The sequence below is a fragment of the Pempheris klunzingeri genome, chromosome 11, assembly GCF_042242105.1.
Source record: "Pempheris klunzingeri isolate RE-2024b chromosome 11, fPemKlu1.hap1, whole genome shotgun sequence".
Lineage (NCBI taxonomy): Eukaryota > Metazoa > Chordata > Actinopteri > Acropomatiformes > Pempheridae > Pempheris > Pempheris klunzingeri.
This window is the reverse complement of record NC_092022.1, coordinates 26,052,044-26,068,057: the sequence shown is the minus strand read 5'-3', so window position 1 is coordinate 26,068,057 and position 16,014 is coordinate 26,052,044.

Below are 16,014 nucleotides of genomic sequence, written 5' to 3'. Positions count from 1 at the left end.
CAGCTGCACATGGGGCTAAGTGCTCAGATCAGCATGCTAACATGCTAACATAATAATGCTAAGCAGGTGTAATGTTGGTCCGCAGCACAGAACATAGAAGTTTTGCAGGAACGTCTATAAAACTGTGAGACGCCTCCTCTGTTTTATCTGTTTTCTTTCTGCTCCAGTCTGCTCTTCTCTTCTCTACCGGCCGAAGCCACGTGACTGTCAGGGGTCTTTCTGTGAACCTTCAGTGGAAAATACAACCAGTAAAGAGAGCTTCAGCATTAGAATACATTTCTTTACTTGTTGCCACTAATTCATGTTTACTAGCTATAACAGAGAACCGTAAAGTAATAATCGGTACACAAGCCGCTGACGATCACATCAACAAGCGCTTGAGCAACACTTCCAACGGCAACTCGGCGCCAGCGTAGCTCGGCCACGCGAGGCCGCCATGTAGCTTTGCCCCTCGAAGGGTAAACACAGCACGAGGATGTGGAGATCATGGAGAAACGAGCTTCTCCGATTCTTTTTACTTTCCTTGGTAGCTGGTCCTGGTGCGTCCATAGCAACCACCATAGCAACAACAGACTTCAAACACTGCAAAGAACCGTCGTAATATCTGATAAAGATCATCACTGTTCACTGAACAGAGATCATACAAACTAAACGCACACAGAGGTTACAGAGTAAAAGGCTCAACCAGTGAGCAGGTACAGTTGGTTTTTATAATGGGAGTTGTGGGTGTAGCTCTCACACATCGTGAGATCATCTACTGGCGTTAGAACTTCTTCTTGTCCTTGTAGATATGAGGCTTCACACCGTTGCAGAGCACACCCTCGATTGCCACTCTGTCTGGCAATTCGCAAGAATGTCCTCGGATGGGAATTCTCATAACACTTCTTGTTAGAAATGTTGTAAAAATGCATTTTTATGCCAAAACTATCTTGAAATATTGGATTTTTCACTGAGAATAAAAGGAATATCCGCCATGTTTTTTGGGCTCATGCAAAGAGATGTGACAGATGCGCTGGAGGAAAAGTCAGGGGATCCCCAACGTCAGAGGGATTCTTCCTCTGAGGACAACGAACGTCTGAACCAAACTTGGTAGCATTTCATCAAAGAGTTGTTGAGATATTTGAGTCTGGATCAGAATCAGAATCAGCATCTGTCTGACCTCTCCCATATGACATTTAAAACAAGACAATAACAATAAATAGAGATGAAATATAAAAATAGAAAAGAAATATATATATATAAATATACAGAGCTTAACAAATGTCTCAGACCAGCTGTCATCAAAAGGAGAAAACGCAAATATTTTAGAAATCTGTCAACAACTTGTTTCAAATTAAACACTGTGTTATTATTTATTAGGCAAATAACAAACTGGAACAACTAAATAGTCCTTATTCACATATTTGAACCAGAAATCTTAATATCTAGTTTGACCTCCCTGATTGTTTTCATGGACTTTTCCACCGTCTCTTTTGTTATTGAGCTCCAAATAGTTCCCAGCTGTTCCCTCAGACTTGTTTAGGATTAAATTAGTGTGTGATCTATTTTTTAATCCAATAAATCCCAGATCTGTTCGATAGGATTCAAGTCTGAACTTTGACTCGTCCAGTCCATCAGTTCCTCTACTCCAGATTCCTTTTCCATCATTTCAGATCCATCATTGTGATTAAAGAGCTGCTCATACTGGAGGTTAACCATCACAGGAACTAAAGAAATAATCTGGTGATCAGCACTACTGTTAATTTAGGGCAGGGGAGGGAAACACCTTCCACTGGGTGGAGGTCTGATACATTTGTTAAGCACTGTATATATACACAAGTATCAAAAATAACAGGACAGTATACACAATATGTACAGAGAGTGCAATTGCAGCATGAAAAAGTGAGTACAGTGTTTGTGCAAGGATAGTGCAGTGTGTTAAGCTAAGCTAGCCTCTGTGCTCAGAGGCTGCTGAGGTCGTCCTGGTTAGGAGTTCTTGGAAACAGGGGGGAGGGATGTGATGGAGGCCACAGCTCTGGGGTAGAAGCTGTTCCTCAGCCTGTTCGTGGTGGATTTCAGAGTTTCAGGGTGTGTGGTGTCCAGTGTGATGCTCCCGGCCTTCTTCCTCAGTCTGCTGGCACAGAGCGTGTGGAGGTGAGGGAGCTCCGGCCCGATGATCCTCTGAGCTGCCTTCACCTCTCTGTGCAGGGCTTCACCCTCTCCGCAGCCGCGCAGCTCCCAAACCACACGGTGATGCAGTTTGTGAGGATGCTCTCGACGGTGCTGCGGTAGAAGTTGAGCATCAGCTCCTTGGGGGAGTTTGGCCTTTCTCAGCTTTCTGAGGAAGAAGAGTCTTTCCTGAGCCTTCTTCCTCACCAGGTTTGAGGTGTTGGTAGTCCAAGACATCTGAGTGGAGACACTGACTCCAAGAAACCTGAGACTCTCCACACTTTCCACAGCTTGTCCATGGATGTGGAGGGGGGGGGCTGGTCTCTCCCCTCCTGAATACAAAGGCCCGCTGATGTTTCCGTCCTGGAGACAGAAAGCAGAACAAGGTGTGAAAGCATAAACAACGAGTCTGTTCAAACATTCAAATCACTCGTTGTCGTTTGCATCAAACCCGTACGGTCAAACCTTCGATGGAGGAAGTATTCAAATCCTCTACTGCAAACAATCCCGTCAGTCAGAAAGAGGGACTGCAGTTCTGTTTGAAACATGATGTTTTCTAATACTTGTGCTGTGTGAGGACAGAGAGCCCAGGCCACGTCGTGCATGTGAGGGTCGGTCGTGCTGCAGTTCATTGATTTATGGCAGCGCAGTCTGTGCTAACAGCCGTTTGTAACACCGTGTTTTAAAGCTAGTTTTGGGTGTTTTGAGTGTTAACAGCCTTTGTGGCTACGTGGCCCTTATGTCACTGTGTGTGTGTGTGTGTGTGTGTGTGTGTGTGTGCGTGAGACCTTTCTGCTTTATAAGAGGACATTTTTTGCATACTATTTCTTTAAATGTAATCTAATTAAGGTTTTAGGGTTTATTCTACTGCTGTTTATGCTCATTTGTTTTGTTTTTATTGAGGTATAACATATTATATATACAGTATAGATCATATAAATACACTATAGGTCAGATTTATACAGTATTGATAATATAGATATAGATAAATGATAGATAATATAAATATAAATACACTATAGATCAGATATATACTGTATAGATCATATAAATACACTATAGATCAGATATATACTGTATAGATAATATAAATACACTATAGATCAGATATATACAGTATAGATAATACAAATACACTATAGATCAGATATATACTGTATAGATCATATAAATACACTATAGATCAGATATATACTGTATAGATAATATAAATACACTATAGATCAGATATATACAGTATAGATAATACAAATACACTATAGATCAGATATATACTGTATAGATAATATAAATACACTATAGATCAGATATATACTGTATAGATAATTAATTAATGTAAATGCATTATAGGTCATATATATATATATACACAGTATAGATAGTATAAATATGTATAAATATAAATATACGATAGGTCAGACACATAAATCATAGATGATATCAGTAAACTATAGATCAGATATATACAGCATTGATAGTATAGATATTATAAATATAGATAAATACAGTATAGAGTGTATAGATCTGTATGTGTAGGTGAAGGCATGCATACGTACAGGTGAGCGCGTGCTAACGTGCTAAAGATAGACTTAGACTTAGACTTAGACTTAGACTTTCTTTATTTTATCCCCCATAGGGGGAAATTTTCTTGTTACAGCAGCAACAATATAAACAGGGAGAGTGAAAGAAACAAAGCAATAGAAAAGACAAAAAATAGCAAATATAAATATAAATATAAATATAAATATAAATATAAATATATGGATTGTGATGAAATGAAATAAATATTTACACCATAGGATATTACACTTTAGACAGGAATGGAATGGCATGGATGGTAGGTAGTATATTAACATCATCCAGTGATGCTGGTGTTAAAGAGTCTGATGGCTGATGGGAGAAATGACCTGCGGTAGCGTTCCTTCTTGCAGGGTGGGGGCCTCAGCCTGCTGCTGAAGGAGCTGCTGAGGGCCCCCACAGTCTCATGCAGGGGGTGAGAGGGGTTGTCCATGATGGACTTGAGTTTTCTTAGTGTCCTCCTCTCACCCACCTCCTCTATGGAGTCCAGGGAGCAGTCCAGGACAGAAGCGGCCCTCCTGACCAGCCTGTTCAGTCTCTTTCTGTCCCTCTCCGTGCTCCCTCCTCCCCAGCAGACCACTGCATAGAGGACTGCAGACGCCACCACAGAGTCATTAAAAGTCCTGAGCAGAGTCCTGCACACTCCAAAGGACCTCAGTCTGCTCAGCAGGTGGAGACGACTTTGGCCCTTCTTGTACAGGACGTCTGTGTTGTGAGACCAGTCCAGTTTGTTGTTGAGGTGAACACCAGGTATCAATGTCCAGTCCCTGGATGTTCACCGGTGCAGTCTGGGATGTCTTCCTGCGGAAGTCAATCACCATCTCCTTTGTCTTGCTGGTGTTGAGCTGAAGATGGTTTAGCTCACACCAGTCAACGAAGTTGGAGACGACCTCCCGGTACTCCTGTTCGTCCCCCTCTGACACACACCCTACGATGGCTGTGTCATCGGAGAACTTCTGGAGGTGACAGTTCCCAGAGTTGTAACTGAAGTCCGAGGTGTACAGGGTGAAGAGGAAGGGGGAGAGTACTGTCCCCTGTGGGGTCCCTGTGCTGCAGACCACCATGTCAGACACACATTCCTGGAGCCTCACGTACTGCGGTCTGTTGGTGAGGTAGTCCGTTGTCCATGCAGCCAGGTGACAGTCCACTCCCGCTCTTTCCAGCTTCACCCTGAGCAGTGACGGCTGGATGGTGTTGAATGCACTGGAGAAGTCAAAGAACATGACCCTCACAGTGCTGCCGGTGTTCTCCAGGTGAGTCAGGGATCACAATGCTAACAAGCAGGTAGAGTAAGCTGAGGCTGATGTCATTAGTCATTAGCAGTTTACTAAACTAGTAGTTTAGTGTAGTAGGTTAAAACTACTTTTTACCTCAAAGACCTTCAGCTGCTCTTAAACTCAGGTGAGTACGAAACTCATTTAGAAACTGGAGCTCGTTTCTGTTATTTGTATCCATGTTTTTAATTTGAAAAGCTGCCACGACTGTTTCGCTCTTTCTTTTCTCTTCCTGCCAGAAAACTAAACTAAACTAAACAAACAAAAAAAAATCCCATCTGGCTTCATCACGAGTTAACTTTCCATCACTCCTACGTTAATGTGGAAACTAAAATCCAAGCTGGACTTTGTCTTTTTTATTATATTATTATTATTATATATGATATATTTATATATACAGAGCTTAACAGATGTATCAGACCTCCACCCAGTGGAAGGTGTTTCCCTCCCCTGCCCTAAATTAACAGTAGTGCTGATCACCAGATTATTTCTTTAGTTCCTGTGATGGTTAACCCTCCAGTATGTGCAGCTCTTTAATCACAATGATGGATCTGAAATGATGGAAAAGGAATCTGGAGTAGAGGAACTGATGGACTGGACAAGTCAAAGTCCAGACTTGAATCCTATCGAACAGATCTGGGATTTATTGGATTAAAAAATAGATCACACACTAATTTAATCCTAAACAAGTCTGAGGGAACAGCTGGGAACTATTTGGAGCTCAATAACAAAAGAGACGGTGGAAAAGTCCATGAAAACAATCAGGGAGGTCAAACTAGATATTAAGATTTCTGGTTCAAATATGTGAATAAAGACTATTTAGTTGTTCCAGTTTGTTATTTACCTAATAAATAACAATACAATGTTTAATTTGAAACAAGTTGTTGACAGATTTCTAAAATATATATATATATATATATATATATATATATATATATATATATATATATATATATATATATATATATATATATATATATATATATATATATTACTGTTTATTTGTGTGTGTTTTCCTTCCTGTTGGCTGTAATAGCACCAGTGTGCCACTTATTTGCATAACTGCTTGAATACATTTATTTAAAACCTTCCTCTTATGTAGCTCACATTAAAAGTCCAGTTTCTGCAAACAACTAAATGCAAATTTCCTCTCAATGCACTGATTTTCTATTTCAGCACAAGCCAGAAGTCGGGTATTTTTTAACCCTGAGTCCTCTGTGTCCACATCCTGGTGTGTGAGTGACTGGTAGGTAGTAAAAGTGTTGGAACTGGTCCAGTAGATCACCTCAGCCAGCAGCCACCAAACGGGCTGCAATGGCTGCAACGTGATCCTTTGGGACAACTGCACCTGATCACAGTAGGTCCACTAAAAGAGCTTGTTTGATCAGATACATCACTTGGGTCAAAGCCACCAGACTCCATTGACAAAAACAGGAATTTTACATCGCAGAACATCGTAGTTTGTTTGTGTTGTTGTGTGACTTTGGTGTTTTAAAGGTCCGTCTGGATCTGAACATGTAGTGGAATAGAAGTATAAAATGGAAACACAAGTACTAGTACTACTAAAATACAAGAACCTTGTGGTGGGGTTCTTCTTCTTGGGCACAGGAACCAGGCATGATGTTTTCCATCTGGCTCAGGCTCAAGGTGAAGATGAGCAGCACATCCTCTCAGCACTCTGGGGCCGAGGCCGTCAGGACCTGCAGACTTTCCCGGACGAAGGTGACTGAACTCTCCTCTCACATCCTCCACAGTGATGGTGATGGGAGGGGACGGGGAGAGCCGTGGTGATCAGGGGCGAAAATCCCATTTCATTGTTGGGGGGGACAATAAACAGTAAAATTTCAGAGAGTAACTCCTGGGGGAAAAAAATTTCTGTCTGGCCCTATCTACCACTCTCTCCTTTACGCTCCTTTGCAACTTGCCGTGCAGGGTTGAGCCCTCAGCGTGTTCAAATGTTTTAAACAGAGCCGGCTCTAGCCATTTTGGTGCCCAATGTTCAAACAATACAAAACAGTGCAATATAATATAAAAACAGAATACTAAAGTTGCAGTGTAGGTTTAACTCAAAGTCAGCCCCAGTGACAGCAAATCTGTTTTCAACTACATAAATGGAGATGGTGCTACGGTCAGTGAACACTTGGTAACAACGGGCCTTAAAGAAGCAGAGTGTGCAAACAAGACAACATAAAACTAGAATGTACAGTCCAAGTAAAACATGGAGCTGCAGCAGACAGACTACTGATGTGTTCAACATAACATGACTCATTATCTAGCTGTGATGATGCAGCACTAAAATAAAAGAGGTTGCACTAGAATTATATAGTTCCACAGTAGCTGCAGTAGCTACAGCAGCATTATTAGACAACTTTGCTTTATTTCAACTTAGCTGGCCTCCAGCTGTACAGATGAAAAGTCAAACAGCATTTTTTAATGTTAGAAAAGACGACACACCTACACTGGGACCTCTTTTTCGCACCTGAGGGCTTGGGCGGCCTTTTCATGATGACAAATATGACTCGTTGACGTCTGTCAAAAGGAACCGCTACCTGAGATGCGCACCGATAACTCGTCCCGCCCCCTCTTCCACAGTGCACAGTGCAGGACAGGACGTGGGGGGCACGAGGAAAGGGCGCCAGTCGGGGGTGCAAATTATTACTGTAATTTATCTTATTTTATTTATTGTTTCAATTGTTTGGTTTTTTTTGAGGGCTTGCAGCAGCGCCCCTCCAGCAGGTGGCGCTCTAGGCGACCGCCTATATGGCCGATGCCAAGGTTTTAAATAATGTTATTAAAAGTCAGTGGTGGGCCGTCAGGGCCTGCAAGGCCTTCTCTGCTGGCCTAAACAAAAGATCTGAATCACAAACTGATGTTAATGACATTTTGTCCATGAATACTTATTAAATAATTCCAAATGGTCTGTCCGCTTCCTTTCATAGCTTTAAGATGGTTGTGCTGCTTCCAGACGTGTATTTTCATATTAAAGCATTTAACCAATCACATTTCAGCCATCACTTGTTGCCAGGCAGGGTCAAAGTCAAAGAAGTCTGCCCGAAGGCCTTCACAATCCGTTCTGCAGGCCCTCGAACACAAAATAAATGTCGATGAAACTGTTGCTTCAAGCGATCAGATGTTGAGTTGGTGTCACCAGGGCCCTCTAGCAGGCGTACGGCAACGTCACCGTATTCAGACCCGTTGATTGGATAGAAAAAGACTTCTTGATGGAACTGAAGCACACGGATAATCTGTACGACAGAGTAACTGAACTGTTTCTGAGGAAAGAGAGAAGGATGGATTTTGTTTACAAATAATTTGAATTTTTGGGGAGTAAAATGTTGCTATTTTCCTAAATAATATTGTAAGTTTATGAGGTTATTATTGATGTTTATTATGTGTGTCGCGGCTGTAGCTGCAGTAGAAGGAGACTTGTTCACCCCTGGTTTGTTTATTCAATAAAGGCATTTATTGTGGCTACAGGAGTTATCTATCTGCGATGCAATAACCATAAAATAGTTATAACCATTTATAACCATAAAATAGTTATTGAGGGGTGGATTGATTCAGACGGAGCACTACTGAAGGCCTAGGTGTGAAATGCACGGTCCGCCACTGTTAAAAGTAATAACAGTAGTTATAGCATTGTTCCGTATTAGTCCATATCCTACCTGCATACAGGCTTTTGTATGTTCAACCAGTAATACCAACACTGGTGTCAGGTGGAAGGTGGCAGTGATCCACCTTTATATGACCACAGAGCCTCCTGCTCTAACTTCCACTACAGTCCATCAAAGGAGCTTTACAAGAAATTAGATATCTGTCAAACTGAACATCAAGTCAAGGTGGTAACTACAAATAATAATAACAAATCTGGAACATGACATCAAACTCATGCTTAAATAATTACTTATATAATTTTTAAAATCTAGATATCACTCTAGAAACAAATCTAAAATGTCTGTAAAATGAGCTTGTTAGCAATCATTACCTATAGGCTATTAGCTTAACCAGCTGTTAGCTTAATCAGCTGTTAGCTTTACCAGCTGTTAGCTTAATCAGCTATTAGCTTAACCAGCTGTTAGCTTTACCGGCTATTAGCTTAATCAGCTGTTAGCTTTACCAGCTATTAGCTTAACCAGCTGTTAGCTTAATCAGCTATTAGCTTAACCAGCTGTTAGCTTAATCGGCATGCTAGAAAAAAAGAGGCTGATTTTGGACAAAACAGGAGAAATGTCACTTTTCGTCTTACAAACTTGTGCTTGTTGAACAAGTGTAATAAATGACTTACTGGCTTTTACACATCGGTGTGGTTAGCTTCCTGTGGTTAGCTTCCTGTGGTTAACTTCCTGTGGTTAACTTCCTGTGGTTAGCTTCCTGTGGTTAGCTTCCTGTGGTTAACTTCCTGTGGTTAACTTCCTGTGGTTAGCTTCCTGTGGTTACCTTCCTCTGGTTAGCTTCCTGTGGTTAACTTCCTGTGGTTAACTTCCTGTGGTTACCTTCCTCTGGTTAGCTTCCTGTGGTTAACTTCCTGTGGTTACCTTCCTGTGGTTACCTTCCTCTGGTTAGCTTCCTGTGGTTAACTTCCTGTGGTTACCTTCCTGTGGTTACCTTCCTCTGGTTAGCTTCCTGTGGTTAACTTCCTGTGGTTACCTTCCTCTGGTTAGCTTCCTGTGGTTAACTTCCTGTGGTTAGCTTCCTGTGGTTAGCTTCCTCTGGTTAGCTTCCTGTGGTTAACTTCCTGTGGTTAACTTCCTGTGGTTACCTTCCTCTGGTTAGCTTCCTCTGGTTAACTTCCTCTGGTTAGCTTCCTGTGGTTAACTTCCTCTGGTTAGCTTCCTGTGGTTAACTTCCTGTGGTTAGCTTCCTCTGTTTACCTTCCTCTGGTTAGCTTCCTGTGGTTAACTTCCTGTGGTTAACTTCCTGTGGTTAGCTTCCTCTGTTTACCTTCCTCTGGTTAGCTTCCTGTGGTTAACTTCCTGTGGTTAACTTCCTGTGGTTAGCTTCCTCTGGTTAACTTCCTGTGGTTAGCTTCCTGTGGTTAGCTTCCTCTGGTTAACTTCCTCTGGTTAACTTCCTGTGGTTAGCTTCCTGTGGTTAGCTTCCTCTGGTTAACTTCCTGTGGTTAACTTCCTGTGGTTAGCTTCCTCTGGTTAACTTCCTGTGGTTAGCTTCCACTGGTTAACTTCCTGTGGTTAGCTTCCTGTGGTTAGCTTCCTCTGGTTAGCTTCCTCTGGTTAACTTCCTCTGGTTAGCTTCCTCTGGTTAACTTCCTGTGGTTAACTTCCTGTGGTTAACTTCCTGTGGTTAACTTCCTCACTGAAACAGAGATGCCGGTAACAGCAGGTGGACCAAACCACTTTGAGGAATGAGGGGGGGTCATAATTTTTTAACAATTAACAAACACATTGTTTTACGTTTATAATTAGCACTGTTGTGATTTTATTGAACATAATTATAGTATTCAAAATTATTTACGTCTTCACGACCCCTGTGTCCCCCCCGGGAGTGATGGTGATGGAGGGGGGCAGAAGGGCTGAGGTGACTGGGCAGGAGCCAGCGGAGGCGTCGAGGAGACATGGTGGATGGAGGAGGAACCGGGGGAGGGAGGTGGGAGGTGAGTGAGCAGTGGGGGGGTGCCATGCGAGGAGCTGGGGGGCAGGTGGGCAGAGGCTGCATCGTCAAACCTATTGAAAAACAGGTTTAGCCGGTTGGCCTCCTGTCGGTCTCCTTCCATCAACTGGTCCTTGTTGCCTTGTTACCAGTGATGGTTGTCATCCCACTCCACACCTCCCTCAAGGTGTTCTGCTGGAGCTTTGCTCTCCTACAACTACAAAACCAGTGAGCGCTCTATGTCCAACCTGTGTGCACCTGAGAGTTCAGCTGGTTCAGCTTCAGAAACGGTGATGTTAGTTGTCTCCATCTGCTGGTTGAGTACATTTACTGCAGACAGGCTGAACTCTGACTCCTGCTTTTAATAGTCATCTAGTTTTATTTAAACTCGTGGCCACAGAACTGGTCACACATGGTGAACTCAAGAACTAAAGGAAGAAAGGAGACGGACTTTAATTAACTTCATCTAAAACCATCTGTTACTTTAGAATTGAATATTACAACAAAATGTTTTCAATGTTAATCAGAACTTTAAATCATAAAGTGTTTCATATGTTTCTCAGACGTTGTACAGGCTGGAGTCTCCTCTGTTGTTTTAAGAAGCAGATGTAACATCCTCAGTTTAGTTTATTTGAAAGGGGACAATACAATTTCATAAAACACATGATTACACACGGTTAAAAAAAGCCAGAATTAGCCAAAAGGCTAGTTTTCATCTGTAGTCCCCTGGCCATGATGTAAAAAAGCAATAAAATACATCAACAATAGAAAAACATGGTTAGACACTTGAAGGGCACTAATGTAACAAATAACATCTACATAACAAACTGTTAAGAAAGCACAGCGCACACAATACCTGTACAATATAATACAAGATACATATTCAAACACTTACTATACAATTAAGAGAATAAGACATCCCAACATATCACAACATACCATTTGATCACAGCATCAGAACATCACATCAGGCTTGTCTTTTAGTGTTGGCAGCTGTAGGTGTTGATAAGCCACATTTTCAATTTTTTTGTGAAGACCTTGTATGTAGTAGGCAGTTTAACCTCCTCAGGTACTGACTTCCACTCACTAGCGCTCCTCACTGACCAGGCGGACTTACTGACATCTTGATTGTGAGAAACAGAAAGTTCTTGTTCTGTAAACATATCTGTTTACAGAACAAGAACTGTTGGCTAACTCAGCTCAGGGCTCCTCTGACCAGCACCCCGCCCCAAGGTCTGTCCTGAGCCCAGCGCTGCCTGAACCCCAGCGTTGTACTGCATTATATTCCACCTGTGAACCTGAATTAAAGGCGCTTCTGAGACCCGACTGAACCCTCCGGCTGATCTGTGAATAATCTCGAGCTGCCCGTGAAAGAATGTGGATTCTTCAATAGATCACTGGCTTGATTCTTGGTTCCAAAGATAAAAGGTAGTTGGGGCTCCCAAATGCGACGTACTTGTGGGTCTGACGATTGTCGCCTGCTCTCCTCCAAAGGGGGAAGGAGAACGTCCACTGCCAGAATGACCGACTGAAACGAGGAGATGATAATTACCATCCGTAAGGTTCACTTTAACACTGTAGTGAAGACAAACACACTCATGTGGGCACTTTGGTTGCTATGCTGCTGAAGTTCATTCATTAATTCACACGTTTATTCAACAGTGAACTGATGAATTTAGTCTTCATTCAAATTCACTGTGTTATTTCAATTCATTCATTCATTCATTCATTTCGGTCACTTGGTGCACAGTGAAAATATGTTATAAAGTGTTTAGCCCACTTTGAGGCTCCAACCAGGTACAAGGTACTTTAGTCGAAGTATTTTCTACCTGCTTCCAGTCCCAAAGTGGGCTTAACCTCACCTTGTCTCTGGCTCAATCACCTCAGCTCTAAGATCTTTATCCAAATGGACCGACACACTGGCACAGAAGATCTCAGAGCTCAGCGTGCTTCAGATGAACTCATTTCTTCTTCTTATCCTGCGTGCTGGTGAACCGCTGGTCCAGCAGCTTCTCGCTGAAGTAGATCTGCCGAAGCCGAAGATGAAGCGGTAGGCGGTAGAGCTGCTGCGCCACAGGGAACATCTCCATGCAGCCATAGATCAGCTGATCGTGGAAATGACCAGGGCCAACGCCGAGAAGCAGAAGACAGTGGGAATGATGCTCAGGAGGTAGGGGTGCTCCCACTGGTACGGGGAGGCGACTACCTTGTGAGACACCAGGCTCAGCTGGCTCACCTGAGAAAGGAGAGACATCACAGCTAGATCAGCTCTTCCACCGTTTTTCTGGTCTGAACCAGCTCCTAAAGGTCTGCCATCAGCACCCAGATCAGAAGATGGACTAAGCTGAGTTTACGGCTTTCAGACTTTAAGGCGCCGCTGTGCCAAATGAGACAGACGGGTACAGTCACAAAGGGATGAATGAACACATTAATGTGTTGATTATAAATGTGCTCATTTAGAAGAATCAGCTGTTACTTAATATCAATTCTAAAACTGATTATTGAAATGATGTCAGATTTTTAAGTAAAACCTCATTTTACCTACCTCAGAAATACGTCCAACAAAAACAGGCAAAGGGTCCAAGTTCACTGCACACTTTAGCATTTTGAGTTTCAGCAGAAACGGAAGTGAACACACCTTTGTGCATGTTTTAACTCGTGGAGTTGAACGGACTGGTTCACACGTGGTTGAGACAGAGTTGGGATCCATGGTTCTTACCGCTTGATCCCCCCCCCCAACAGATACTCCTCAATTACTTCAACTATTAAAGTAACCCACCTCATCTGATAGTGTGAGGCAACCCGCCATCTGTGCTGACAGTCTGTGACCTGCTCGAGAAGCCACAGCTGATATCTGAAAATGAGACAATATGACTGAGATGACCCTGCATGTACTGAATGTAGCCTCTGTTGTAAGAATAACTAACAGAGGCCCAAATAAGTGAATGAAGTCTGGGTACACATGGAACACTACCATTACATTACACCGTTTTTATTTTATTTTATTTTATTTAACTCGCACTTTGGTTTTAATCTTTTTATCAATTTATCTGCTTATGTATGGTTGTATTCATGGTGGTGGTCACTTTCACTCGCTTTTGCTCTTTTGCTGCTGTAGCACCAGAATTTCCTCTCAGGGATCAATAAAGTATTTCTATCTATCTATCTATCTATCTATCTATCTATCTATCTATCTATCTATCTATCTATCTATCTATCCATCTATCTATCTATCTATCCATCTATCTATCTATCTATCTATCTATCTATCTATCTATCCATCTATCTATCTATCTATCTATCTATCTATCTATCTATCCATCTATCTATCTATCTATCTATCTATCTATCTATCTATCTATCTATCTATCTATCCATCTATCTATCTATCTATCTATCTATCTATCCATCTATCTATCTATCTATCTATCTATCTATCTATCTATCTATCTATCCATCCACCTCATCCATTGCTAGCGTTGCTAAGTTAGCGTGTTTAGCAGATGTTTTAATAATACTTTCCAGGAGAAAACATCCCCCAAAATTATTATTTTCCTGAATGAATTTAAAATATATATGAAATCTTTAAACCTTCTTAAAGGTTAAAATTATATGATATCTTAACATTACATTTTATTTTATACATAGTATAAATATTCCGTAATGTAAATATTTACTTATCAACACAACACATGTTTATTTTTGCTATTGCTTTATTTTCCAATGTTGCTTTTATTCACTCTTTCTTGTCTATTGTTGCTGCTGTAACATGTAAATTTCCCCCTCTGGGGGATCAATAAAAGAAGTCTAAGTCTAAAAATTTTCCCAACTGAATTGGATAGCTGAAATTAGTAGGAATTGCCCCTTGTGATATCAGTGATTATTATCTTGTTAGCTACCTTTTTATTTTAATTTTGTTCTTTTAAAGATTTGTTTACCTTACCTCTACCTCAATCTGCTCTGAATTTATTATGTTGAAGCACCAATGTATGTATTATATTTTGAGATAAGTTGATGTTCCCTTGGCACTCTCTTTATATTGTTACAATGTCTGTTAAATCAAGTTGCCATACTTGTTTATTTGTGTATTTTTTCAATAAAGCATTGAAAAAAAAATTTATAATAATACTTTCCAGGAAGTGTGACATCACAAACTCTGATTGGCCAGACTCTCAGACCGGAAGTATGACATCTCAAACTCTGATTGGCCAGACTCTCAGACAGGAAGTGTGACATCACAAACTCTGATTGGCCAGTCTCCCTGTCTCTCACATACACACATGCGCAGTTCACATCCGCCTCAAGAGAACGTAAAATAGCAAATGTACCAACCGTAGACAAAGCATGGGTCACAAATCTATTGATGTGGAATTATTACTCATCTTAAAACATCCCCTGCACACCTTTGACATCATATATTCACTGTAGACTAAATGTACAATCATGCAATTTGCGTCACCTATTTGCTAGAAAACATCAAAATGATGTTCTAAAGTATACATTACATACAAACTCAAGGCCCGCGAGCCACATCCGGGCCGCGATACACTTATATCCGGCCCGCCAGATAATGTCATGTGACTATTAAGAACGGCCCGTCGGTAAACAGCACTCCCACCTCTAATACTACAAATCCCACAATGCACCGAACAGCTGCCGCGCTAGTCAGGACCCGTGCAGCAGCCCCTCCTCCTGCAGGTATAATGACACATTGATCAGAGGATCAATGCATCGATCAGCGCTGTTATAGTGACACTTAAACTAACCCCCCCCAAAATAAATGGCTAAAAGTGGACTTTGAAAACAGGCTCCATTCTGTTACAGCAGACTTTCAAAGCAGTTTGACCTGTTTGTCTGTCGGAGGTGAACCTGTGTGTCTTGTTTGTGGAGCTGATGTGTCCATAATTAAAGAATAGAAATATAAGACGACACTACAGCAGGAGAAGTACAAAAAAAGAAAACAGTTATTTAAAATTCTGTTTATTTTATTGAGGAAAAGTTGTTGAAGTTTGGCTGTTTACATTCATATTTCTGGATCAAATATATATTATATTATATACTGTAATAAAAGAGTCACTGTTAGAGTCTTCACTAAATGTTGAGCCTGTTTGTCCCGTCACTTTGACCATGTTTTACATTTTGGCCCTTTCTTTGATTGAGTTTGACCCCCCTGTTATAAAAGGATGGTGTCAGCTGTAAGCAGCACATAAATATAGTTGAAATTGTGATGGTGATGAAAATAAAGTCGAGACAAAGGTTTTTATTTCTTTATTAAACCAATACCTGACCAATCATGGCGACAAAGACAAACATTCACATACTTTAGGCGCAGCAGCTTCCCATGTAATGCTCTGCACCATCGTCCAAAACAAAGACAAACAGGGAAAAGGAAATAAAACGATTGCAC